Source organism: Carcharodon carcharias, chromosome 6 (genome assembly GCF_017639515.1).
Source record: "Carcharodon carcharias isolate sCarCar2 chromosome 6, sCarCar2.pri, whole genome shotgun sequence".
Taxonomy (NCBI): domain Eukaryota; kingdom Metazoa; phylum Chordata; class Chondrichthyes; order Lamniformes; family Lamnidae; genus Carcharodon; species Carcharodon carcharias.
The window spans coordinates 132,839,107-132,865,760 of record NC_054472.1 but is presented as its reverse complement, the minus strand read 5'-3'; the positions used below and the strand labels follow the sequence as shown (position 1 = coordinate 132,865,760).

Here is a 26,654-nt window from a genome sequence, read left to right as displayed (position 1 = left end):
CCTGGTCACACCGCAGGGGGTCAGCTGAGCAGGGCATGATGGAGGGAAGGGCAGAGGAGCAGGGCAGGCTGCAGGGTCTGCCACAGAAGTAGGGCAGGCTGCAGGGTAGGCCAGCGGAGGGCCAATGTGCCCCTCGCTTTTCTGATGATTGCCTTGCTGCCCTCCTCAAGGAGCTGTTGGTCCTCCAGCTTGGGAGGAGGAGGCCCCCTCACAAGACCAAACATGCCTGGGAGGAGGTGGCGGAGGTGGTGAGCTCCCACGATGTGGTGCAGCGCGCCTGGATCCAGTGCCGCAAGTACTTCAACGATTTGTTGTGCTCTGGAAGGGTGAGTGCTATGTTGGCATTGGGCATTTAACCCAGCAGGTAGCCTTAGCCTTAGAGCCCCCAACCCCCCGCCCACCAAGTCTTACTTTCATGACTGCATTGAATCATGTTGGGCATTCCTCATATGCTGGGTGGGCAAGCAGATAGTGCTCATGCTTACATCAGCCTGAGTGGTTCTTGAGGAGATGAGTTCTCCCCCGCACCATGTGTTGCTCTTGGTCGCACATGACTAGTCTGGGGGCAACCTGCAGGAGATGCAGCTAGGTGCATACTCAGAACTCCAACACATGTCCTATTCACAGTGATGAGATTGTGGAAGGGGAGCCTCAAGGTGTTATGGCCAAGAGCCATCTGCTGAACTCGACGCTGCACATTGTTGTGCCTCCTTGTTATGGGAGCAAAGACTGTGTGTTTCCTAAAGTGATGGATGCAGAATGTGTCCAAGGTGGCTGTTGTGGGGGGATTGGGAGCAGGCGTACTACCTTTGTGTGACTGAGCAGCAGTAGTGGGGAGAGGAAGCACTGGAGGCCTGATATGGTGTGCACGTGCAGAGTCCATGTGCAAATTGCCTCAATTGAATGGTCTTCTCTGTTTTTCAGGAGGAGAATGCTCATAATGCGTCTGAGTATTCCGAGGACTGCAGGTGGCCAGGCCCAGCTCATGATGTTAAGCCGCTTCGAACAGGAGGCCCTGGAGCTTGAGAAGTGCCATGCACCCAGGTCAACTGGTGTTGAGGCTGGGGTGGAACAGCCAGGTATTTGAGGACAACAATGAGATCCGCTCTGTCTTCCCACCATCCACAGCACTGATAATTGTTTGATTCGTTATTGTTGCAACATTGCTCATTCACAGACTGATAGAGTCAGTGATGTGGGTCATAGACAAAGGTCCTTTGACCCTTCAAAGATGCGTATGTCAAGCGCCTTCCAAAGTCACCTTATCCCATTTCCCACCACTATCGCCATGGCCTTGTGTGCCATGGCATTGCAACTGCACATCCAAATACTTATTACATGTTCGGAGGGTTTCTGCGTCCACACCCTTTCAGGCAGTGTATTCCACATTCCCAACACACTCTGGGTGCAAAAGTTGTTCATCACATCACCTGTCAACCTCATGCCCCTTACCTTAAATCTGTGCCACCTGGTTACTCATCCCTCCACCAAGGGGAAAGTTCCTCTCTGTCAGCCCTATCTGTGCCCCTCCTAATGTTATAAACTACAATAATGTCACCCCTCAATATCCTCTGCTCCAGGGGAAATAATCCCTGTCTATGCTATGTCTCCTCATAAGCCAAACTCTCCAGCCCAGCCAGCATCCTGGTCAATGACCTCTGCACTCTCTCCCCTCCAATCACATCCCTCCCATGAAGCGCATATCACAACTGCTCGAAGAACTATAGCTGTGGCCTTGGCAGTATTTTCTGCACTTGCAACATGACCTCCCTGTTCCGATATTCTATTCCTCGGCTAATAAATGCAAGTATGGTATTTACTTTCTTAAATACCTTATGTACCTGTCCCGCTACCTTAACGGGCCTGTCGACATACACAACAAGGCCCCTCTGAACCTCCTTACTTTTCACAGTCCTACCATTCCTCGTGTTTTCCCATACCTTGTTTCTCCTGCCCAAGTTCATCACCTCACACTTATCCACATAACATTCCATTTGGCATTCCTTAGGCCATCTGACCATCCCGTCTATATCTGCAGTAACGTAAGGATATCCTCCTGACTATTTGCCACCTCACCAGTATTCATGTCCATAGGTTCTGGAAGGTTGAGTGCAGAATGAGCCAGGGGGAAAGGGATGAAGTGTGTCACCGTGTACACACTAACTGATCCACAGTCCTTGTTGTTAATTTCAGCATCATCAGGGCCTGTCCGCTGGGACCAATTCCAGATGCCCCCTCTCATACCAGAGGGTCCTCAAGTGTCACCTGTGTCACACCATTTCTGCGAAGCAGGCACCAGCGCAGATACTAGCACATTGGTGGGCATTGCAACATCAGCTATTGTACCTGGGCACAGTGGGGAGGGCACTTCATAATCACTGGAGGAGCTGGCAGAGACAGAGAGTGCCAATGGCACCAGCAGTCGGAGGACTGCAGGGGACCCGGCACATGCTCAGTTGGTGCGTGATGATGTGCCTCTGGAGTCGTCCACGACGCAGCAGCTGCAGGAAATGCGGCCTGGTGTGCGGGAGGATCTTGGAGTGTTACATGAGACTATGCTTCGCTAGGTGTCCGTGGTAGAGCATCAGTGATGCAATGAGCCTCATGGCAGAGCATCATGCTTCCTCCATGGAAAGAGTGGCGACTCTCATGGAGAGGGGCCTCCAGGCGAACAGTCAGGTCCTCCTGGGGTTACGCTCGGACCTGCAAGCCCTCACAGCACCAGTGGCCACAGCTGGTCAATGCCAATGTGGGAGATGGTGTGGGCTTCAAGCTTCCCAGCTCGTTGCACATCCATCGACAGTGAGCAGGGAGGTCCGGTGCGGCCTCACATTAGCGAAGCAGCAGCCTGTCATATCTGCAGGCTTCTCTCACAGTGCTCTGGAAGAGGGCAACAGCTGCTCCTCCCCTTTCCCAGTGACTGCTTCATCGAGTGAGACTGCGACAACTGGGGAAACGCCAGCTGTGGAATTGGCAGATCCCTCCCAGGCTCCATGGGCCAAAGGATGACCGCCAAGGTCGGATGCCAACAGGACAGCAGAGTCAGCAGGCTGTCTCAGATGCCACTCCAAGCAATGGGGCGACACCAAGACGTAGCACCTGGAAACGTAACCGTAAGGCACCTTAGGCACACCACGGGTATCTCACTGGTGCTTTGGCCCTAGATTAGGGACTTATCATTTGTTTCTGCTTGAATAACGTTTTGTTTTGACTTTGTGAGAACTACTGATGCTGGAAATTAGAATCAGATGTGTTACCATGGCTGAGGGTGGCTCCTTTGTTCTGCATTTGTATGTTTTACATACATGTCATGTGTGTTTGAGTGGACATTGAAGTTAATGTCCAAAACCCTTAGTTGCAGCTGATGACTTGGCAGATTTAGCACTTAGGTGCCAAGTATGGAAGCGCCAGGCAAGGCTGGTCCTGCTGATCCATTTGTGTGGAGCTAGCTGAAGGATCATTGGATTAAAGTCAGCCAGTTTTCCCTGCCTCCTTGCTGTAGTCCTGGATCAGCATTTAGCCCCTCATCATTTCCCTGCGCTTCCCCATCCACAGAGTCAGTGCTGGACTCATTGTGTGCAGCCGCATCTACTGCATCAACGTCTTCATCGTCCACTATGTACCCCCTTTCCAGCGCAAGATTGTGAAGAGTGCAGCTTGCAACCACTATCACTGAAACACAATCTGGGGGGTACTGGAGTGCGGTCCAGACATTGGAGGTGCATCTTGAGAAGACCAACGGCTCTCTCCACCACAGCCCTTGTGAAGGCATGGCTCCTATTGTAGCGCTGCCCAGCTTCTGATATTGGATGGCAGAGAGGCGTCATGAGCCACCTTCTGAGGGGATAGCCCTTGTCACCCAGCGGCCATCCATCCAGCCGGGCTGGAGCACTGAAGAACGTCGGCACTTCGGAGTGTCTGAGCATGTAGGCGTCGTGGGAGCTGCCTGGATACCTTGCACAGACTTGTAGAATCAGCATCCTGTGATCACACACTATCTGCACATTCATGGAGTGGAAGCCTTTCCTGTTGAAGTAGGCATTGGACTCCCCTTCTGGCGCCTTGATGGCCACATGTGTGCAGTCTATTGCACCCTGGACACGGGAGAAGCCAACAATGGCTGCGAAGCCTCTAGCTCGCTGTGTCTGGCTTGCCTGGTCCCAGTGGAAGTGGATGAGGGTCAATCCATGCCTGAACAGAGCGTCTGTGACCTGCTTGACACATAGGTTGACAGCTGATTGGAAGACACCGCAAAGATCACCCACCGAGCCCTGGAAGGGACCAGAAGCATAGAAGTTGAGGGCAACAGTGACCTTCAGAGCCACTGGCGTGGGGTGTCCACCCACACAGTTAGGAGAGATCTCAGGGTCAATCATTTGACAGATGTAGTTGACTGTCTCCCTTGACACTTGGAGCCTCCTTCAGCACTGCACCTCATATTGAGGTAGCTGCTTTGCTGCCTGTAAACCCTGGTAGCAGGATAATGGCGTCTTCTGTGGCCCCTTCCACCTTGGACTACCTCTTGGCCCTGCGCCCCTTGTGCATGTGCCTATACTCCCCTGGAAGCTGATTGTGCACTCCTGGCCTCCTCCTTATTCTAACCCTCCCTTCCTCCTCAGAGGAGCTGCCTCCAGTGGACATGTCGGAACTCATACCTAGGCTAAAGGAAGGCCTCTGGAAAGCTGCAGGCCCGATAAAGATTATTGACTGCAGGCTGCTGACCTGAAGGTTCAAAGTACACAGAAAGCTGCTGGAATTTGTTCTGAACTGCTACAGATCACACAGGCATGTTTAAAAAACTTTCTGCAATAAATACTCACAGGCCAGACTGACAACCCCACTGAGCCCTCTTATCCCGCCCGTGGATGAGTTTCATTAAAAAGTGTCCTATCTGCCTGCCCATTGTGCCCGTGCACTAACCCAAAGGTCGCAGGGGCTCCTGAAAATCGATTGATGATTTAAGGGTCTTAACTAGCCCGTTAATTAATGGCAGTTGCGCATCGAACTTCATCAATCCCGCCCAGCGATATATCACGATGGTGTGTGGTGATGCCGGGACGCTCGCCCGACATCACCGCGCATCATTTTACGCTCTGACATGCAGGGTCTGCTCCCCGCACGTCAAGCAGAAAATTCTGCCCCATTTTTTCTTACCTATTTTGGAGTTTGTAGATTCTAATATTCATGCCTGACTAGGTTTATTGCCAGTACTTTCAAATATTGCTCCAATTTAGACCTGTTAACTGCTATTACATTCATATATTACAACAGTAATTACATTTCAAAAACATTTAATTAGCTGCAACGTGCTTTAGGACATCCTGAGGTAATGGAGAGTGCTATATAAGTGCAGGTTGTTCTTTATATTTAGTTCAGTGATTGAAAAGATTTATTTTATACCATAATCGTTTTTCATCAGGAGAGAAAAACATTGGTTGATGAAAGAAGATCCAACCATCTGTGCACTGTCATGTTGCTTTAATTGTCAATTAGTTTGTAATAATTTGTTTTTAAATCAATGTTGTTGAATGTCCTTTCTCTGATATTGGCTGGGGCAGTGGGTTAGTATACTCATTTATCACCTCCGAAATTTGTATTTTAATACAGCCCAGACTAGTAGGATGACTTCATTTTGTAAATACTCCAGCTAAAATGCATTAGGCAGATTCAATCTTACTCTTACTGAGAATAAGCCCTTAAAAAAGAATGAACATACATCTTCCCCAAAGCACTTTACAGTCAATAAAGTAATTCTGCAGTGTTTTTGTAATGTAGGGAACTGGGAAAAAAAAAAACAATAATTTGGAACAGTTGTTATTCTCGTGCACAGAGGACGGAATAAATATGGAAAGTGGAAATGTCATACTTTTGGAAGAGGAATTGCTGCACAAGTTTATTGTCAAGGAAAATTCCACAGGGGACAACAGAAAAAGAAGCAAAGTAAGTTTCTGAGACTTGTTCATGAAATTTTAAGTCAAACATAAAGTACTGGACATAAAAAAAAACTGTAGCACATGAGATGTTAAGTAAATTTGCCATCCTGACATTCACAGCAAAGAGCTGTGCTCAAAGGGAGCATGAGTCGCACCCCATAGTGTTGCAGCCTATCTCCAACCGCACTCCCTTCAAGGACAGCTCCTCAATGAGAATGCAGGAATAAAGAAAGAAAGATTTGCATTTATATCACGCTTTTCATGACCATCGGACATCTCCAAGGTTATTACAGCCAATTAAATACTTTTTGAAGTGAAGGCCAATTGAATCCTGCAGTCTTATAAGTGAAGATTATAAATGTGAGTTCAACATTTTTGCGTGTAGAATGCAACAAGAGCCAATTTCAGGGACCATTGCCTGTCAACCGAGGGTATTTCAAAGACAGTAACTCATAATTCGCTCAGGTGATTTTGGAGGTATCCCTGTAAGTTGTCTAAAAGAAGTATAGGCCTCTTGACCATGTATGTATGTTGCCTTGATAAATAGTGTTGGGCCAGCTCTGCTCAGCTTCAGCTGGCATACAACCTACAAACTAGTAGCCACCCAAAATTTGTTTTTAATTCATGAGGAGCCAGGAAGGCAGGAGTATTTCCGGCAGATGCTGTCAGCTGTGATTGGGTCCCCTCCCACTGTTCTCACACGATTGAGGCAGGCAACCCAAAATTCAACTCACCAGTCAGACAAGCTGCCTGTGGAGGTATAAGTGGCATTGACAACCTACCCGGATTACTCAGGTGATACCAAAATGCTGAAGAAGGTGGAACTCTGAGATAAAAGCAGAAAATGCTGGAAATAATCTGGAGGTCAGGCAGTATCTGTGTGTGGACAAAGTTATTGTTTGAAGATGATAATCATTTGTCAGACCTTGTCTTTCCCATCTGTTGCTACTGCCTTTTTTATTCTTTCACAGCATGTGGGCATCGCTGTTATTATACCCATCGCTAATTGGTATTGAGAAGGTGGTTGTGAGCCATCCTCTTGGTGACTGAACGGCTTGCTAGATCATGTCAGTTAAGTATCAACCACATTTTTGTGGAGCTTTTGTGGAGCAAAAGAAAATTACAGTGGATAATGGAAACCTGAAATAAAAACAGTGGTAATTGTGATAATTAGTCATAGCCCACAGAGGACCATGGGTGTCTCTCTTCATTAGAGAGAGGTGATTAGCCATATAGCTTGAGGGGCACCACTCCACAAGTGTAGAGCAAGATAATGAGGCAGACCTCCATGAGCTATCACAGAAAATGCTGGAAATGCTCAGCAGATCAGGCAGCATTTGTGGAGAGAGAAACATCAGAGCTTTGGCAAAAGGTTATTGATCTGGAACATTGGGCTTGATTTTCAATGGTGATCAGTGATATGATGAAATTTTGAAATACATTTAACCCCAGGGCAGGTTTGGCGCCTAATTAGTGGCATTGGGGGTGGCCTGGAGATGGGGTATGGAAATCAAGGGCCCTTTGAAAAGGCGAGCAGCAGCTATGACTGGGCTTGCCATTCTCTACGGGGATGGCACTGGAGGGTTCACTGAAGGCCAGCATTGGCACAGGTAGGTGTCCACAGGCAGCCCCCAAGGTTCTCTGATGCCTCTCTTGAGATTTTAACTGAGATAGTCGCTGAGAGGTAAGAAGTGCAGCAGAAAAGGTCCAAAGATACCAATTGGGCCTGGATAGAGCTGGATACGGAGTTCAGCAGTAGAGGGGTGACCAGGAGGACATGGGACTTGTGTCATAAAAGATTCAAGGACCTGATAAAATCTGGAAAAAATAATGACAAGTGAAACCCTGGTGACAGTGTCAAACTCAGTGTACAGCAGCATGCACACAAGCTGAGCAGACTGAATGTCCATAACACTCCTTTACATTGTCAGAGCTAGTGCTTAATTTTATCACTGAGATGTCAATCACCCTCCCACATGGAGCACAGCTGAGCAGGGGGCATTGCAAAGGATACATGTCAGTATCACGCTGGAATAGGTGAGGGAGGCCAGGCTATTTATACATCATCGTCTCCTCATCCTGCAGGAAAAGTGCTCAGAACAGTCATGTATGAGTGGTAGTGTGATTGACCTTCACAACCTAGCACCAATGGAGGAGGCAGCAATGGATATTGCAAGGATGCCATCATGGCAGGGCATTGGTGATGGCAAGACAAGAGGCCGTGAAGAGCACAGTTATTTGATAACCATCCTTTGGTGAAAGGCATGGAGGAAACTCCAGCCCAATGTGCACTGTGGCTCTTCGACTGCTGTCATCTGAAGTTGGCTGTGCTGATGCACTCGCTGAGTTGCTTGAGTTCTCGTGACCACCTGCCTGTGTTTCCCACAGAGCCTATAGCAGAGGGGGCGCTGAGTGTCCCAGCCCAGCTATCACCCGTCTCCTCGGCATTAAGTCTCCATGGAGCTTGCACTGTCACAGCATAACTCTGCACCATCTACCAGCACAGACACACTCACCTCAGTGGGGCCACCATCTAAATTATAGTGGGGTGCACTGGGTGAACAGCACATCACAAGTAAATAGGAGGAGGAGAGTTCCCTTCAGAGGACAGAAGTCAAGACAATAGCCATGCTGGGCAAAACAGCTGGGCCATGGATGAAACACATAAGAAGGGTCTTTTTGTAGCACAAGAAACAGGTGAGTTCCCAAATGTTCGAGATCGCTGAGGTGTTACAGTGCCAGGGGCTGCCAGTGGAGGAGTTCATGCAGTGCATGTGCTTTTTCATGCCTCAGGGGTTTGAGTGCATGAACTCCTCCATTGAGAATGTGGCCATGTTCTTGGAGAGCCATCTGCAGCATCTCTGTAGAATGGATCACTCAGTGTCACTGTTGGCACACCGATGCTTGGAGCAGATGCCAGCTACGTCCCAGCTGGTAGCCTTGTCCAGCATGCATGGGCACATTGAAAGGGCTGGGACAGTCAAAAGGCTGATGAAAAGAGCATCTCCATCAACCCCTTTGGCTGTCTCAGCCCTTTTATGGTGCTATTGTATGCTGGATGTATCCAGTGGCAACATCGCCGCTTGCCACCATGGCCCTACTGACACAGGACCCATCCATGCACAAGGCCCTGCAACAGAGGCTGCCCCTGCAATGATTCAGGCACAGCAACCTGTGGAGCAACTCCCACGGACACCTCCAGAATGAGGATGGAAGCCATGGGCATCTCAGCCAGATACATATACAATAGAGGAGGCTGCCTCCCCCTCATCCTCAGCCACAGGGAGAGTAGAGTCATAGAGTCATAGAGGTCTACAGCATTGAAAAAGGCCCTTTGGCCCATCAAGTCTGCGCTGGTCAAACAAGTACCTAACTATTCTAATCCGTTTTCAGCACTAGGCCCATAGCTTTGTATGCCATGGCATTGCAAATGCACATCCAAATACTTCTTAAATGTTATGAGGGTTCCTGTCTCTACCACCCTTTAAGGCAGTGAGTTCCAGATTCCCATCACCCTCTGGGTGAAAAAATTCTTCCTCACATCCCCTCTAAGCCTCCTTCTCCTTACCTTAAATCTATGCCCACTGGTTATTGATCCCTCCAACGAGGGGAAAAGTTCCTTCCTGTCCACCCTATCTATGCCCCTCATAATTTATACACCTCAATCATGTCCCCCCTCAATCTTCTCTCCTCCAGGGAAAATAACCCCAGTCTATCCAATCTCTCCTCATAACTAAAACTCTCCAGCCCAGGCAACATCCTGGTAAATCTCCTCTGCACTCCCTCTCGTGCAATCGCATCCTTCCTATAAAGTGGATTCCAGAACTGCACACAATACTTCAGCTGTGGCCTAATCAGTGTTTTATACAGTTCCAGCATAACCTCCCTGCTCTTATATTCTGTTCCTCGGCTAATAAAGGCAGGTATGCCATGTGCCTTCTTAACCACCTCATCTACCTGTCCCACTACCTTAAAGGATCAATGTACATGCACACCAAGATCCCTCTGATCCTCAGTACTTCCCAGAGTCCAACCATTCATCGTGTATTCCCATGCCTTGTTTGTCCTGTCCAAGTGCATCACCTCACACTTATCCAGATTAAATTCCATTTGCCACTGACCAGCCCGTCTATATCCTCCTGTAACCTAAATCTATCCTCCTCACTGTTTACTACCCCACCAATTTTTGTATCATCCGTGAACTTACTGATCAACCCTCCCAGATTCAATTCTAAGTCATTTATATATACCACAAACAGCAAGGGACCCAACACCAATCCCTGTGGAACCCCACTGGTAATTTGTAGGAGTGCATGAGAGTGCAAGATGCCACACCTTTAGTTGGTATTTAATGGGTCACCTAGGTGAAGTTTACTTCTATTTGTTTTGTCATTTATTTCTCCGGTAACAATTCTATTTGATTATGAAATCAATTAGACTTCTGTGTTATTGAAGCCGGATGCTAAAGTAAACGGAAGGGTATGGAGTTGGGGGTGGAGGACAGATATGCGGGGGGAGGTAACTGGGTTGAGGGGTGGGGGGAAGTGATTGGGTATGGGGGCAGAGGTGGTGGAAGCATGAGCTTCGTGCAGTTCCATGTTCTGCGATGTGGGGCAATAGCGGTGGTGGAGACCTCAATCTCAATGTATGTAAGTGGTGATAGGATTATTCAGATGTGTGTACTTTCTGAATAATTTCTCTCTCTGATGGAAGTCAAGTTAGAGCCATTTCTCATAGGGCTAATCAGAATGGCCTTTGTGACCAGGCCATCCTGCCAGTTGGCTTGAGGCCTGGGGCAGCAATAATGGTTTTCCTCCAATGTCTGGGCAGCGGGCTACTTTAGAGAACCCCTTTCCTCCTCCTCCTCTTCCTCCTCCCCATCCTCCACTGAGGAAGAATGATGTTACAGGTCCTGCTCTTCATCCAGCTCCTGTCCTCTTTGTATAGAAATGTTGTACAGCGTGCATCAAATGACCTCAACACGAGGCATTCTGGCTGGCTCGTACTGGAGAACACCACCTGACCAATCAAGAGAATATAAGTGCATCTTCAATATGCCAATGGTCTATTCAATGCAGGTTCATGTGAGTAGATGGCTCTTGTTTTAGAGCCTCTGCGCATCCACATCTGAGTACTAGACGAGCAAGATGCACTACCTGTCATAGACTAGCTGGAAGCCTTTTCTGTCCAGGAATCTGACTGGCTGCTCTGCCGGTGCCTTGATGGCTACTTGGATGCAATTGATGACCCCCACCCCCGCTCTGAACCTGAGGGAGTCTACTGATGATGACAAACTCCATTGACTTCTGTGCCTATACTGGCTCCGCTCTCTCAAAACGGACGTTGTCACCTGCACTCCAAGACAGGACATCCGTGACTAGCCTGATAGCTTGAGGAGCTGCCAACTGCAAATACCACCAAAGTCCACATCCTTGAAATGACTCAGAAGCAAAATAATTTAGCAGCACTGTTACTTTAACTATTGAATGTAGGAGACTGGGGACTGCCATGGGGTCAGCAAGGCCTAAGGTCATTGTGGACCAGAGCACAAATAATGGTCAAGACCATCTGCCTGGATAGGCGCTGTCTCCTATTTCACTGGCACTTTGTTATTTAACCTGGGTGATGCACCCAATGTCTTGAATAGCACCTTTTCTTTTACAGCCCCTCTGCTGAAGCTCCACCTCACTATTCTGTCCAATGTCACAGTAACCTGTTCCTATATTTCAACTCCCTTAGACAAATGTGAAAAAAATATTGTGGATTCGCTATCAAAATTAATTTCATTTTGGAGCCTCGCAGTAATCAGAAAAAAAGAAACTATTTACTCTCTTTTTCTGCGTTAAACCAAATTCAGATTTCAAAAATAAATGCACTATTTTTCTACTCCACTACCATTTCCTAGAAGAAGAATTTCCTTTTCACCTCATCATTCACAGGTTCCAGAAATGAGTGTGGGAAGACAACAAAATACACAATTAACCTGGTTTTCTTTTCTTTTAATGAATCTTTGGTGGAAGAATACATAAAATTACAAATGGATGAGAGTATTAAACTATTTTACTTACAGTCCCCGGATATAAGGTTATTAAAATGATTTTAATGAGCCTTTCCTGGAGTACTACCTTCGCTTAGGCATAAATAATACAAACAAAACATCAAATAAACATTGAGGATCCCTGGAGGAGCAGTTCCCAAAGTAAACTTTTAAATAAATTCAGGCATGTGACACATTTGGGAAACTTTTATTCTTAGGTAAAGTGTGAACTTAGAAATGTATTTTCCCCACTGTTAGCATACCTGAGGAACATACAATGCCTTCAATGAGATTGATTCCATCAAGGTAGAAGTGCATCAGGGCAAAACTTCCAGCTGAAACTGTGTGCTGCCCAAAATTGCAGGGATAGTCAGTGTGGATTGCCTGCAAATATGTGACAGAAATGTAGTATCTCATAGAAACTAGCACCGTGGGTGTATCTGCACCAAATGGACTGCAGTGATTCAGCAAGACGGCTCACCGTCATTTTCTTAAGGGTAATTAAGGATGAGCAACAAATGCTGGCCTTGCCAGTGACGCCCACGTTCCATGAAAGAATAAAAAATGGAACAGCAGATTTCTGTTGTGGGATCAATTACAGTTATCTCTGGACAATTAGGGCACATCAAAGGAGCCAAATAACATTAAAATGCATCCATTAATCTATATTATTCTATGTGATAATGTCATTGAGCCACTTGTTAAGCAGCTTGCCATACATTATGTTAGCTCAAACCTGTACAAGTTTCAGATTCTCCTATGTGGTGCCCATGCTTCTAATATTTTTTTCTAATTGACTCAAATGAAAATGTAGGAAATCTGATATCCCCAGAAAGCTCTGCTATAATTCATAATGGCCAACATTTTACTTTACATGTATATAAATAAAATCATAACACTGTTGAAAAATTAATGTTTGCACAGGCTAATTATTGTCCATCTCATATAGTTGATCAATTACAAGTATCAGACTTGTTAGCAATATTTCAACCCATGGGATTAAAGGACAGTTGCAGTATGGGTACAAAATTGATTAAGGGACAGAAAGCAGAGAGTAATGGTAAGGGTTTGTTTTTCAGACTGGAGGCCGTTCCCAGAGGTCAGTATTAGGAGCGCTGCACTTTTTGATACTGGGAAACTGATAAATCACACAAGTATTCCAATCCTTAAGCTAACTCCAGTGCTTAGTTCAGAAGGAATGACTTTGGCATATGACAATTTATAAATGTATGTGATTCTCAGGCTCCCCTTCTAGGTCCTGTAGGAGGTCATTTTAATGTAATCCATTGGGCAGGAGATTGGTGGGTTCAGCTCAGACATCATGCCTGATTTTACACTGCATTCACTTCATCAGAGCATAAAATAGGATCCCATTGTTAAATAAGCACCCGGCCTTGACATTACCAGTTCTCACCAGGGAAGTTAATTTAAAAAGATCCTCTCAATATCAGTATTATATGCAAAAGATAAAGTTATTTATTTCATGCTAGTAGCAGATTGAATGCCAACTGATGAAATCAATTTTGTCAGTGCTGTTAGTAACTTGCAGATCAAGTAGATATAATTATTTATAAGTCAAAGTTAATGTCCTTGAAAATCCAAGAAGTACAATCTATGGTGTTATGCCAAGGTTAGGGACCACTGTCAAATTCCACAACTAATACCACTGAAGTTTTTGAAGATCTTTTGTGATGTGGGACAACTCCCAATTTAGGGAATCCATACCTATGACTCTGCAACCCAACACTGCTGGCTTAGAGTGGTTGATGGAGATTCAAAAAGCCATCCTGGGAATACATGCTTTTGGTGGGGTGTTGGGAACGTGTAATCATTCTGGTGGATTTCTGCTGGTCTAGGAGTAGACTTCAGTAGAATGGTTTTGGAATTTTGGAGCCAATATTTTTACAGAATTTTCTGGTGCCACTTGTGAGTTTTGTCTTTTTATATATAGTTATGTTGCCTCACAGAAAGCAAACATTCCTTAGGCCATAAGAAGTAGGAGCAGAAGTAGGCCATTCAGCCCATCGAGTCTGCTCCGCCATTCAGTGAGATCATGGCTGACCTGATAATCCTCAACTCCACTTTCCTGCCTTTTCCCCATAACCCTTGATTCCCTTACTGATTAAAAATCTGTTTATCTCAGCCTTGAATAAACTTAATGAACCAGTCTCTACCACTGTCTGGGGTAGGGAGTTCTGCAGATTCACTACCCTCTGAGAGAAGAAATTCCTCCTCATCTCTGCCTTAAGTAGGTGACCCTTTACTCTGAGGTTATGCCTTCCAGTTCTAGACTCTCCCACAAGGGGAAACATCCTCTCAGCATCAACCCTGTCAAGACCCCTAAGAATCTTATATATTTCAATGCAGTCGCCTCTCATTCTCCTAATCTCTAATGAGCACAGGCCCAACGTACTCAACCTATCCTCATAAGAAAATCACTCCGCACCCAGGATCAACCTAGTGAATCTTCTCTGGGCTGCCTCCAATGCCGGTACACCTTTCCTTAGAAAAGGGGACCAAAACTGTTCACAGTATTCTAGGTGTGGCCTAACTAGTGCCTTATATAGTTTTAGCAAGACTTCCCTATTTTTATACTCTATTCCTTTTGAAATAAAGGACAACATCTCATTTGCCTTCCCGGTTACATATATAACTTATATGTTAGCTTTTTGGGATTCATGCACGAAGACTCCCAAATCCCTGTACTGTAGCTTTCTGCAGTCTTTCTCCATGTAAATACCATTCAGCTCCTTTATTCTTCCTGCAAAAATGCATAACCTCACATTTTCCAACATTATATTCCACCTGCCAAGTTTTTGTCCACTCAGTTAACCTGTCTATATCCCTCTGTTGACTCTTTATGTCATCCTCACAGCTTGCCTTCCCACCTATTTTTGTGTCATCCATAAACTTGGTGATAGTACATTCACTTCCCTCATCTAAGCCATTAATATATATTGTAACTAATTGGGGCCCCAGCACTGATCCCTGTGGCACTCTACTTGTGACAGGCTGCCATCCTGAAAATGCCCTCCTTATCCCAACTCTCTGTTGATTAGTTAGCCAATCCTCTATCCATGCTAATATACTGCCCTCAACACCTTGAACCCTTATCTTATTAAATAGCCTTATGTGCAGTACCTTATTGAATGCCTTTTTTGAATCCAAATATATTACATCTACTGGCTCCCCTTTAACTATCCTGCTCAAAGAATTCTAATAAATTTGTCAGGCATGATTTCCCCTCATGAAGCCATGCTGACTCTGTTTGATTAGATTATATTTCTAAGTGCTCTGTTATTACATCCTTTATAATAGACTCCAAAATTTTCCCAATGACAGATGTTAAGCTAACCGGCCTATAGTAACCTCCTTTTTTATCTCCCTCTCTTTTTGAATAAGGGCGCTACATTGGAAAATTGCCAATCTACTGGGACTTTTACAGCATCTAAGAATTCTTAGAAAATTACCACCAGTACATCCATTATTTGTGTAGACACTTCCTTTAATATCTGAGGATGGAACCCATCAGGTCCAGGGGACTTATTGGCCTTTAGCCCCATTTAGATTCCCTAGCACTTTTTCTCCCGCAATAGTTATAGTATTTATTTCCTCCCCTCCTTTTGTCCCTTGATTATTTAGTGTTTTTGGAATGCTGTTAATGTATTCTACTGAGAAGACTAATGCAAAGTGTTTATTCAACTCCTCTGCCATTTCTTGGTTCCCCGTTATTATTTCCCGAGCCTCATTCTCCAAGGGGCCTATGTTCATTTTGGCCACTCTCTTCCTTTTAAAGAAGCTCTTACTGTCCATTTTTATTTTACTTGCTAGTTTGCTGTCAAAGTTTATTTGCTCCCTCTTTATTATTTTTTGATCATCTTTTGTTGGTTTTAAAATTTTCCCAATCCACTGGCTTATCATGAATCTTGGCCACATTGTATGTTTTTTCTTTCAACTTGATACTTTCCTTAGCTTCCTTGGTTAACCATGGTTGGTTTATCTCCTTCCTAGAATCCTTCTTTCTCATTGGGATATATCTTTGTTGTGAGTCATGAACTATTTTCTTAAATGTCTGCCATTGTTCATCAACCAACTTTTATGCTAAACCCCTATCCCAGCCAACTCTGCCCTCATTCCATTATAATTACCTTTATTTAATCCCTTCTCATTACACATTACCAGATCCAAAATAGTCTGATTCCTAGTTGAATTCATGACATATTGTTCTGGGAAACTGTCCTGAATACGTGTTATGAATTCTTGCTCGTGGCTACCTCTGCCAATTTGATTTTCCCAATCTACATGAAGACTAAAGTCACCCATGATTAATGTACTTACTTTTTTACATGCCTTCATTATCTCCTGATTTATTCTCTGTTCAACAGCTTAACTACTGTTAGGAGGCCTATAGACTACTCCCACCAGTGTCTTCTTGCCTGTGTTATTTCTTACCTCCACCCATATGGATTCTGCATCTACTGATCCAAGATCATTTCTTGCTATCATACTTATTCTGTCTCATAATAACAAAGCTACCCCACCACCCTTCCCTTCCTGCCTTTCCTTTTGAAAAGTCACATATTCCTGAATATTTAGTTCCCAGCTTTGATCTCCTTGTAACCCTGTTTCAGTAATGGTTATAAGATCATACACATTAACCTCTATTTGTGCCATTAATTAATTCATTTTGTTCTGAATACTACCTGCATTTAAGTAAAGAGCCATTAGTTTTGCCTTTTTATAATTTTTCCCAGTTTGACTCTATTTGCTGCTTTTTTATGTTTGTACACTCTGTCCTTTCCTCTCACACTCTGGGTATCATTACCTAATAGCTGCCCTTCAATGCTGCCATATCCTTTTGCTTATTTAGCTTACATATCCCCTCTCCAGAACCCTCCCCACCACCAACCCCTCTCCATCCCATTTAGGTTAAAGCTGTCTCTACAGCCCTAGTTATTCGGTTCACCAAGACACTGGTCCCAGCACGGTTCAAGTGAAGCCTATCCCACCGGAAAAGCTCCCTTCTACGCCAGTACTGGTGCTAGTGCCCCAGGAACTGAAACCCATTCTTCACACACCAATCTTTGAGCCACACATTTAACTCCGTGACTTTATTTACCCTATGCCAGTTTGCCTGTGGCTCAGGTAGCAATCCCGAGATTATTACCTGGGAGGTTATGCTTTTTAATTTAGCTCCTAACTGTTCAAATTCTTTCAGCAAAACATCCTTTCTAGTACTATCAATGTCATTGATATCAACATGGACAACAATTGGATCCATCCCCTTCCACTCCAAGTTCCTCTCCAGCCCTGAGGAGATGTCATTAACCCTGACACCGGGCAGGCAACACAGCCTTTGGGACTCATGTTCACAGCTGCAGAGAACAGTATCTAATCATACTATCCCCTACTACTACTACATTCCTATTTCCTCCCCACACTTGAATGGCTCCCTGTACCATGGTGCCGTGGTCAGTTTGCTTATCGTCCCTGCAGTTCATGGTCTCGTCCCTATAGCTTACAAGAACCTCATAACTGTTGGACAGTTGCAGGTGCCAAGGCTCCTCAAATGCTACTCTCTGGGTCCCCAAACCTGCTTCACATGCAGTCACACCCTCCTCTCCCTGATCACAGGCCTAATTTGAATGACCTAATCTTAGGGGTGTGACCGCCTCCTGGAGCAAAGTGTCCAGGTAACTTTCCCCCTCCCTGAAGTGGCACCTTACCTCGGATCCAAAGTTCCTCAAGCTGCAAACACTTACTACAGATGTGTTCGCCCTGGATCACCTTGATGTCCAGCAGCCACCACATGCTGCAGCAGCAACACATCACCCGTCCTGCCATCACCATCATATTTTATTTAATGACTGAATTAATTACTCTAGTATTGCTGCTCTTTACACTTGAAGAATCCCCCGCTCTTTACACTTTATTGTAATGTTTTTACACACCAGTACCAATCTTATACTTAACAAGCTATGTTTAAGAAAAGGAGAGAAGAGAAAAAAAAAGGACTCGAGGTCTCAACACAAACTATCTGTGTTGTAAAGAGACATATGACCTGAGAGTAGAATCAGTTATGGACCGGGCAGAGATCTGTGTAGAAGCAAGCATGGAGGTAGGTCATAGCTTGGCCCATACCCTGTATATATGTACAAAGTTATGCATTATCATTAAACAATTAATGTTCAATCATACAAGACTCAGAATCTCTTTGTGAGACCTACTGAATAGATGCAGAATATGCAACATTTGTAGCAGCTCTTGGAAAAACCCTGAACCTCAGCGAAGCTGGAGCAGAAATTTAAATGCAGGGAAATTAAAGTAGCAGCATTCTGACCAGGCTGAAAGCATCTCAAGTGAAAACACAGAGGGAGATTGCCTGAAAGAAGCTCCACTGCAGATTTGGAAGTAGAAAGGCAGAAGAAAATCTCTATTGTGCAGCTAAGGATTCCACAAGATCTCACAAGGTCAATTGTGAATTCCCACTGAGTGCAGAGTCAAAGGACTTAGCAGGGATGAGCAAAAAAATATTAGTTCTAAGCCAGAATTGGTTTAAAAAGTTTCAGTGCTGTTAAAAAAAATTCAGAACAGCCCGATTCCAAAATCACCACAGCCAGGCTGGGTTCAGAGTCAAAGCCATACTACGTGGCAGCCGAGTTCATTGTAAAGATAAAGAAAAGAAATGGAAAGTTTAAAAACCTCAACCAAAACCAGAAACTGATTATAAAATTCCCCAAAATCCTCCGATATCACAGAGAAGGCTCAGAATAGTTCATTGAGTAAATCGCTGCACAAAACTAAAGACAAGGATGTCAGGATTGCCATTGCCATGGGAGCCTGCCAAATGTGACAAGCACAGGAGAACTCATTGAAAAAAACAGTTACTACAGTGCCATCTTTAAAACCTGCACAGCATTTAGAGCTGTACTCACCTGAACCTTAAACCAAGCATGGACAACAAATCAACATTTCCAGACCAATTTGGATTGATCCAAGGGCCAGCCCAAACACAAAACTGGGGACTTGGGCAGAAAAGATTCTTAAAATACATGATAGCTTCAGGATTAGATAAAAAGACAGAAGCTGAACTAGTGAATACACCAGTTTATTCAGTAGGTCCAATAGCTGATTATATTATTGCGAGACAAGGAATAAACAAACCCTCAGATACATTTGATGGAGTTCTAAAATCATTCAATACATATTTTAAACTATGAAGCAACAAAATTTTAGCAAGAGCAAAATTCAACAAATATGTCCCACAGCCTGGAGAACCCGTAAACTCTTTTTTAAACAAATTATACAGATTAGCTGAAGGCTGTGATTATGATGACCTTAAGTCAGAACTTAAGTCAGAAGGGACAGAATTATTGTCGGAATAGCTGAAGATGTCCGTTCAGATGTATTATGGGCCAAGGAAGATCTGGGTCTGTAAAAGGCCATCCAAATAGTCAGACAGTCTGAAATCCAACAACAACACCAAGCTATTTTATGGGGTGAAAGTAAGCCATGGTAAAGAGCAACCCCAGTCCAGCTAGTAAAGTAAGAAAGAAGCAGAGAGACTCCAGGCCAAGGCGAGAGCAATGTTCAGCAATCTGCCGCTTCAACTGCAACTGCCTGGGACACTTTGGAAAGCCACGCAAAGCTAAGACACCCAGATAGGTGGAAGGTCCCAAAACAATCCAAAAGATTGAGGTACAACTCCAGGAAGAGACCCAAATGTGCTTCTTGGGTGAGGTCAAAGATTCTGGACTCTCTTTCTGGAATGCAGACATCTCAGTAAAAGGTCACCTCACCAACTTCAAATTGCACAAAGGAGCCAGTGTTATGGTCCTTTTGGATAAGGAACCATGGCTGAGAAACCTCTGTCTGCTGGGTGACACACCACTCTATGGGCTTGAAGGAATCTGACTTCCAGTCATAGGCATGATATTAGAATCACTCGGGTGTGGCAACCAAGCAGATATTTTAAATCATGTACGTCATCCAAAACTAATCTTTTTTCTCTCTTGAGCAAAGATGCCTGTGTTGCCTTTAACCTTCTTAAAACAGCAGAAGATATCAAGACAACCTCTGTCATGAACTACATGGAACTGCAAGTTCCTGAGAGGCCCACCAGTAAAAAGACATTCAACTTGGTCTTCAGCTCTGAATTGTCTTCACTCTTCACAGAGCCGGTTTGTCCAATTTCTTTGCAGATGGCAGAAGCTCCTCCTTTGGTCAGACCCGCCAAACTTTCAGATTAATACGTTGAGTGGATGACGCACAGGAAAATGACCAACAACAGAAGAATGAACCCCAACCCCAGGCTCCAATGGTTGCTGTGACACTATAAACACCACAGTGACCATCAACTTGCCAGAGTGGAGCGCAGAGACACACAGAAAAATAGTGTCACAATAAAAGCCAAACTGCAAGGTAAGCCTACTGATGAGGAACATCCAAACAATAGGGAGAGACCCCTTCAACTCCCACAATAATCATGATGGACCACACAGAAAAAGAAAAACTGAGCTCGTAACATAAATAAACGGAGTGAACAGTCTCTCCGGAAAGGATGGGACAAACCAGTGGTATCCGGACAGAGCAGATGGGGAGCTGACAAAGGTCAACTCCAAGGAATGGAAAAAACTATAAGAAGAAAACAACCAAGTGTCAGAAATACAGATTATAACTCCAAATCAACAAATGTTGCCAAAATCAACAGAGCCTGCAACTTCTCCAAATGTGACCAGAACAAGATCTGGAAGAATTGTCAAGCCTCCAGCCCATGTGAATTTATAAAGTCAGAGACTTAAGGAGGGGAAGAAGGGGTAGCATAATTGTAATGTAAATATTTTGGGCAAAGACTTAAGAGGAAGGTGTAATACAAGAGTATCTGGCATAGCAAGGGTTAATGTGGGACTGGGAAACAATAATGCTCACAGTGTGATATAAAGAGAAACATGATCTGAGACCAGAGTCAGTTATGGACTGGATTGAGACCTGTGTAGAAGCAAGCATGCAGTTAGCTCATAGCTTGGGCTATAGCATACATATACTTACATAGTTATGTGTTATGAATAAATACTTGATGCTGAACAGTACAAGATTCGGAACCTCTTTGTGAGGCCTACTAAATAGATGGAGAACATACACAAATTTTCAGATTAGTTGCTAATTGATTTTTACTGGCGGTTGCTGAATTCTTAGAAATGTTTGGAGGTTTGCACTGCTACTTAAAGTTGTTGGAATCTACAGGCAGTGCAGTAACATGCACTGGAAGAATTTGTTCTGGCCTCTGCACAAACTACTTTTCCCCAAAGATGTGTGCAAGAGTATGCAGTATCCTTGGTCTACAGCATAACAGAGTGAATGAGCAAAGCTAACATAGAGCAGGGCAAACTGCTGGAAGAGAAAGGAGGAAGAGTGGCATAAGGCTCTCAACAGGAGGCCATATTGAGCCAGGGTCTTTAGTGGGTAATTCTCCTATCTCAATTTCAGTGAGGAACAATGGGCTAAATTTATATGCAGGTCTCAGCAGAAGGCCCCGAAATGGTTTCATCTCCACAGAGAAGAAATGTGGCTAGCCAACCATGATCAAGCAGTGATCAGCCAATTAACAATGAAGTAGCTGGTCCAATGCTGGTGTAGGTACAAGCCACAAGGTGTAGATCTCACCATGACCTGATGTGGGGGGGCAGGTGCTAGTGCCATTTTTAAAAGGCTGCCAGCTCTCCATTCCATCCAGTGTTGCATATACCTATCATTGCAGCAACAATCCAGAGAGAGCACTACCTTCAGGGTGGACCTCTCCAAACTACAGCTTGTACAGTATGCAACCCAAGGATCCCAGATACCGAACACAGCAATCCAAGAATCCCATAAACTGAACACTGTGCAATCCAGGAATCCCATAAACTGAGCACTGTGCAATCCAAGAATCCCATAAACTGAACACTGTGCAATCCAAGAATCCCATAAACTGAGCACTGTGCAATCCGAGAATCCCATAAACTGAGCACTGTGCAATCCAAGAATCCTATAAACTGAGCACTGGGCAATCCAAGAATCCCATAAACTAAGCATTGGGCAATCCAAGAATCCCATAAACTGAGCACTGTGTAATCCAGAAATTCCATTAACTGAACACGGTGCAATCCAGGAACCCCATAAACTGAACACTTGGCAATCCAGGAATCTCATAAACTGAGCACTGGGCAATCCAGGAATCTTATAAACTGAGCACTGGGCAATCCAAAAATTCCATAGACTGAACATTGTGCAATACAAGAATCCCATAGACTCAGCAACCATAACTCAACAAGGGAGTTAAGGTGTAGGAGACATGTCAGAGGAAAGACACCAATGTCCCCACAGTGAAGCAATTCAGATTCTCCTCAATGCTGCGCAGAAAGGGCATGAGGTCATACACTGGTGTCCACTGAGGCCCTTGCATTGCTGCGCTTCCTGCAGCATGCCATATAAATCAGTGAAGGCCATCCTTGAGAGCTGCAGTCTTTGCTGACACTATTGCTCTGGCATCTGCATGTGATTAAGGCAAGTCCAGTACAATCTTGGCATTGGATACTCTCGGTGCAGCCGGCTGCTGCTGGTCCCCTATGTACGCTTTGCTAATGCGCCTAACCAGAGGCTGGCGACTACTGCTGCAGTGGAGCTACTGAAGCATGATGCTCCCTCCCCTGTGCTGCTGCTCCTCCTCATGGGGGTCCAGGAACACGCCACATTTGTCCCTGGTTTTTCGTTCACCATCCAACCTTACGGTTGGTGGACAGGCGAATCGATCAAGTGGCCTTTACATTCTTCATCAAAACTCATCCAAGGGTGAGATGAAATTTCCATGATTGAATAAAATTAAAATAAATTTCTGTGGACAACATTTTTATCAGCGATATTTCCAGGTGATTGATTATGGTGCAAGGACATTTTTTGTCAGCTTTTAAAACCTGTATTTTAGCTTTTTTCAGATCTCTAGCTACCTGAGACGCTTGCCTGCCTTCAGAGAGCTTTCTTGTAGCGCTCAACCACACCTGTGGAAACTTCATGGTCCGCCCGCTTCCACCGCGGCAGAGCATTTCAGTGTTTTATGCTGCTTGGCCATTAATTGGCCAGCCAGTGTGAAAACGCAGTCAGGGACAGATCGCGGATGGCGGTCCATTTCCCAACTGCTCCCGGGCCCACCGATCGGGCATGCCTGCCAAAGATAAAAATCAGGCCACTAAATGCAGGAGTCCTATGGCCATTGCCCTCTCCCTCCCTTGTGCACTGCCTTTGGAGTCAATCTCCCTGAGAACCTGCCCTTGTTACTCCCCTTGGCACCAGCACCAATGCCCCTCGGCATCCCTTGCTAAGAGCCTACCAGCAGAGTTAGATCCCGCTGTTACTGGGAGCTCAACAACCTGAGCTCTCACTGTTACTGATAACCCAGCACCCTGAGCTCCCAATGTCACTGAGAACCCACCAACCTGAGCTCCCACGATTAGTGAGAACCCGCCACCCTGAGCAGCTCTCACTGTTACTGAGGACCCACTAGCCTGAACTCTTACTGTTACTGAGAACCAACCACCCAGAGCAATTCCCACTGTTACTGAGAACCCACCACCCTGAGCTCCCAATCTTGCTGAGAACATACCACCCTGAGCTGCTCTCAATGTTACTGAAAATCCACCACACTGAGCTCTTACTGGTACCGAGAACCAACCACCCGGAGCAATTCCCACGATTACTGGGGGCTCACCACACTCAGCAGCTCCGAGTGGTACCACCCTGAGTTCTCACTGTTACTGAGACCCCACCACTCTCAGCTCCCACTGTTACTGAAAGGCCAAGACCCTGACCTACAACTGTTACTGAGAGCCCATCACACAGAGCTCTTACTGTTATTGAGAACTAGCCATCCGGAGCAATTCCCACTATTACTGAGGGCTCACCACACTTCAGCAGCTCCCAGTGGTACTGAGAGCCCACCACCCTGAATTCTCACTGTTACTGAGAGACCACCACACTGAGCTCTCATTGTTACTAAGAACCCACCACCCTGAGTAATTCCCAATGTTACTGAGAACCCACCATCTGAGCCCACAGTGTTACTGAGAAACCACGACCGTAAGCAGCTCCCACTGTTACTGAGAGCTCACTAACCTGAGCTCCCAATGTTACTGAAAGCTTACCACCTGGAGCAGCTCTCACTGTTACTAAGAACCCACCACCCTGAACTTCCAATAGTACTGAGAACCCACACCCTGCCCTCTCACTCTTACTGAGAACCAACCAGATAAGCTCCCATTGTTACTGAGAACCATCACCTGAGCCCACACTGTAACTGAGAACTCACAACCAAACGCAGCTCTCACTGTTTCTGAAAGATCATCACCTGGAGCAGCTCTCACTGTTACTGAGAACAGAGCACCCTGAACTCCTACTATTACTGAGAACCCACCACCCTGAGCTCTCACTACTATTAAGAATCCACGACTCTTGGCTCCCACTGTTACTGACCTCCCACTCTTACTGAGAACCCACCATCCAGACCTCTCACTGTTTCTGAGAGCTCATCACCCTGATCACCTCCCACTGCTACTGAGAGCCCACCACCCTCAGCTCGCCCTGTTACTTAGAACCCACCACACTGATTCTCACTGTCACTGCGAGCCCACCATCACGAGCTCCCACTGTTACTGAGAACTCACCGCCCAGAGCAGCTCTCGCTGTTACTAAGGGCCCACCACACTAATGAGCTCCCATTAGTACCTGAACTCACCACCCTGAGTTCCCACTGTGATTGAGACCTCACCAACCTAAACTCACACTGTAACTGAGAAACCACCACTCTAAACTCTCACTGTTACTGAGAGCCCACAACCCTCAGCTCCCACTGTTAGTGAGAACACACCACCCTAACCTACCACTCGAACTGAGAACCCACCATCCAGACCTCTCACTGTTTCTGAGAACCCACCACCCTGAGTAATTCCCACTGTTACTGCGAGCTCACCACCCTGAGCAACTCCCACTGTTACTGAGAAACCACCGCCCTCAGCTCGCCCTGTTACTTAAACCGCACCACACTGACTTCTCACTGTTACTGAGATCCCACCACCATGAGCTCCCACTGTTACTGAGAACTCACCACACTGAGCTCTCACTGTTACTGAGAACCCACCAACCTTGTAATTTCCACTGTTACTGAGAGCCCACCATCTTCAGCTCCCACTGTTACTGAGAACCCACCTTCTCACTGTTGCTGAGAAACCCCAACATGAGCTGCCACTGTTTCTGAGAACCCACCACCCTGAGCTCCCACTGCTAGAGACAACTCAACACCCTAAACAGCTCCCACTGTTACTGAGAGCTCATCATACTGAGCTTCCACCATTACTGAAAAGCCACAACCCTGACAAGCTCCCACTGTTACTGAGAACCCACCACCCTGAGCTCCCTCCGTTACTGAGAACCCGCCGTCCTAAGCTCCTACTATTCCTGAGAGCCCACCACCCTGACCTCCCACTGTTACTGAGAAGCCACCACCATAAGCAGCTCCCACTGTTACTGACAGATCATCACCCCGAGCTCCCACTGGTATTAAGAACCCACCACCCTGAGCTCCCAATGTTACTGAGAACTCACAAACCTGACAACTAACTGATTCTGAGAACCCACTACCCTGAGCTGCTACTGTTGCTGAGACCACACCACCATGAATTCCAACTATTACTGAGAACCCGCCACCCAGAACTCTCAATATTACTGAGTGCCCACCACCCTAAGCAGCTCCCACTGTTGCTGAGAGATCACCACCCTGAGCTCCCAATGTTACTGAGAACCCTCTATCCTGATAACTCACTGTTACTGAGAACACACCACCCTGAATTCCAACTGTTACTGAAAAGCCAACACCCTAACAGCTCCGACTGGTGCTGAGGGTCGGCCACTCTGAGCTCCCACTGCTACTGAGAACCCAACATCGTAAGCAGCTCCCACTGTTACTCTGAACCCACCACCCTGAGCTCTCAGTTACTGAGAACCCAACACCATTAGCAGCTCCCACTGTTACTGAGAGCTCACTACCCTGAGCTCCTATTGTTACTGAAAGATCACCATCTGGAGCAGCTCTCACTGTTACTCTGAACCCACCACCCTGAGCTCACACTGTTACCGAAAACCCACAACACTGAGCTCCCACTGTTACTGACAACCCACCATCCTAAGCAGCTCCCACAGTTACTGAGAGCACACCACATTGGTCTCCCTCTGTTACTGAGAACCCACTATCCTGAGCTCTCACTATTACTAAGTACCTACCACCATAAGCAGCTCCCACTGTTATTTAGAGCCCACCACCCTGAGCTCCCAATGTTACTGAGATCCCTCCACTCTGATGACTCACTGTTTCTGAGAGCTCATCACCCTGAGCTGCCACTCTAAATGAGAGCACACCATCCTGAGTTCCATTTGATACTGGAAAGCCAACACCCAAGAAGCTCCCACTGGTGCTGAGGACCCACTACCCTGAGCTCCCATTGTTACTGAAAGTTCACCACCCTGAGCAGCTCTCACTGTTACTGAGAATGCACCACACTGAGCTCCCACTATTATTGAGAACCAACCACCTAAGCCAACATTGTAACTGAGAACCCCAGCACCTGAGCTCCCACTGTTACTGAGAACCCAGCACCATGAGC

The 26,654-nt window shown here is 45.8% G+C and overlaps 1 protein-coding gene across 1 annotated transcript in view; it reads right to left on the bottom strand.

Moving 5' to 3' along the window:
• LOC121278831 (N-terminal EF-hand calcium-binding protein 1-like) overlaps positions 1–26,654 on the bottom strand; it is a 273,038-nt gene that overhangs the window by 210,528 nt on the left and 35,856 nt on the right. The window lies entirely within an intron of this gene.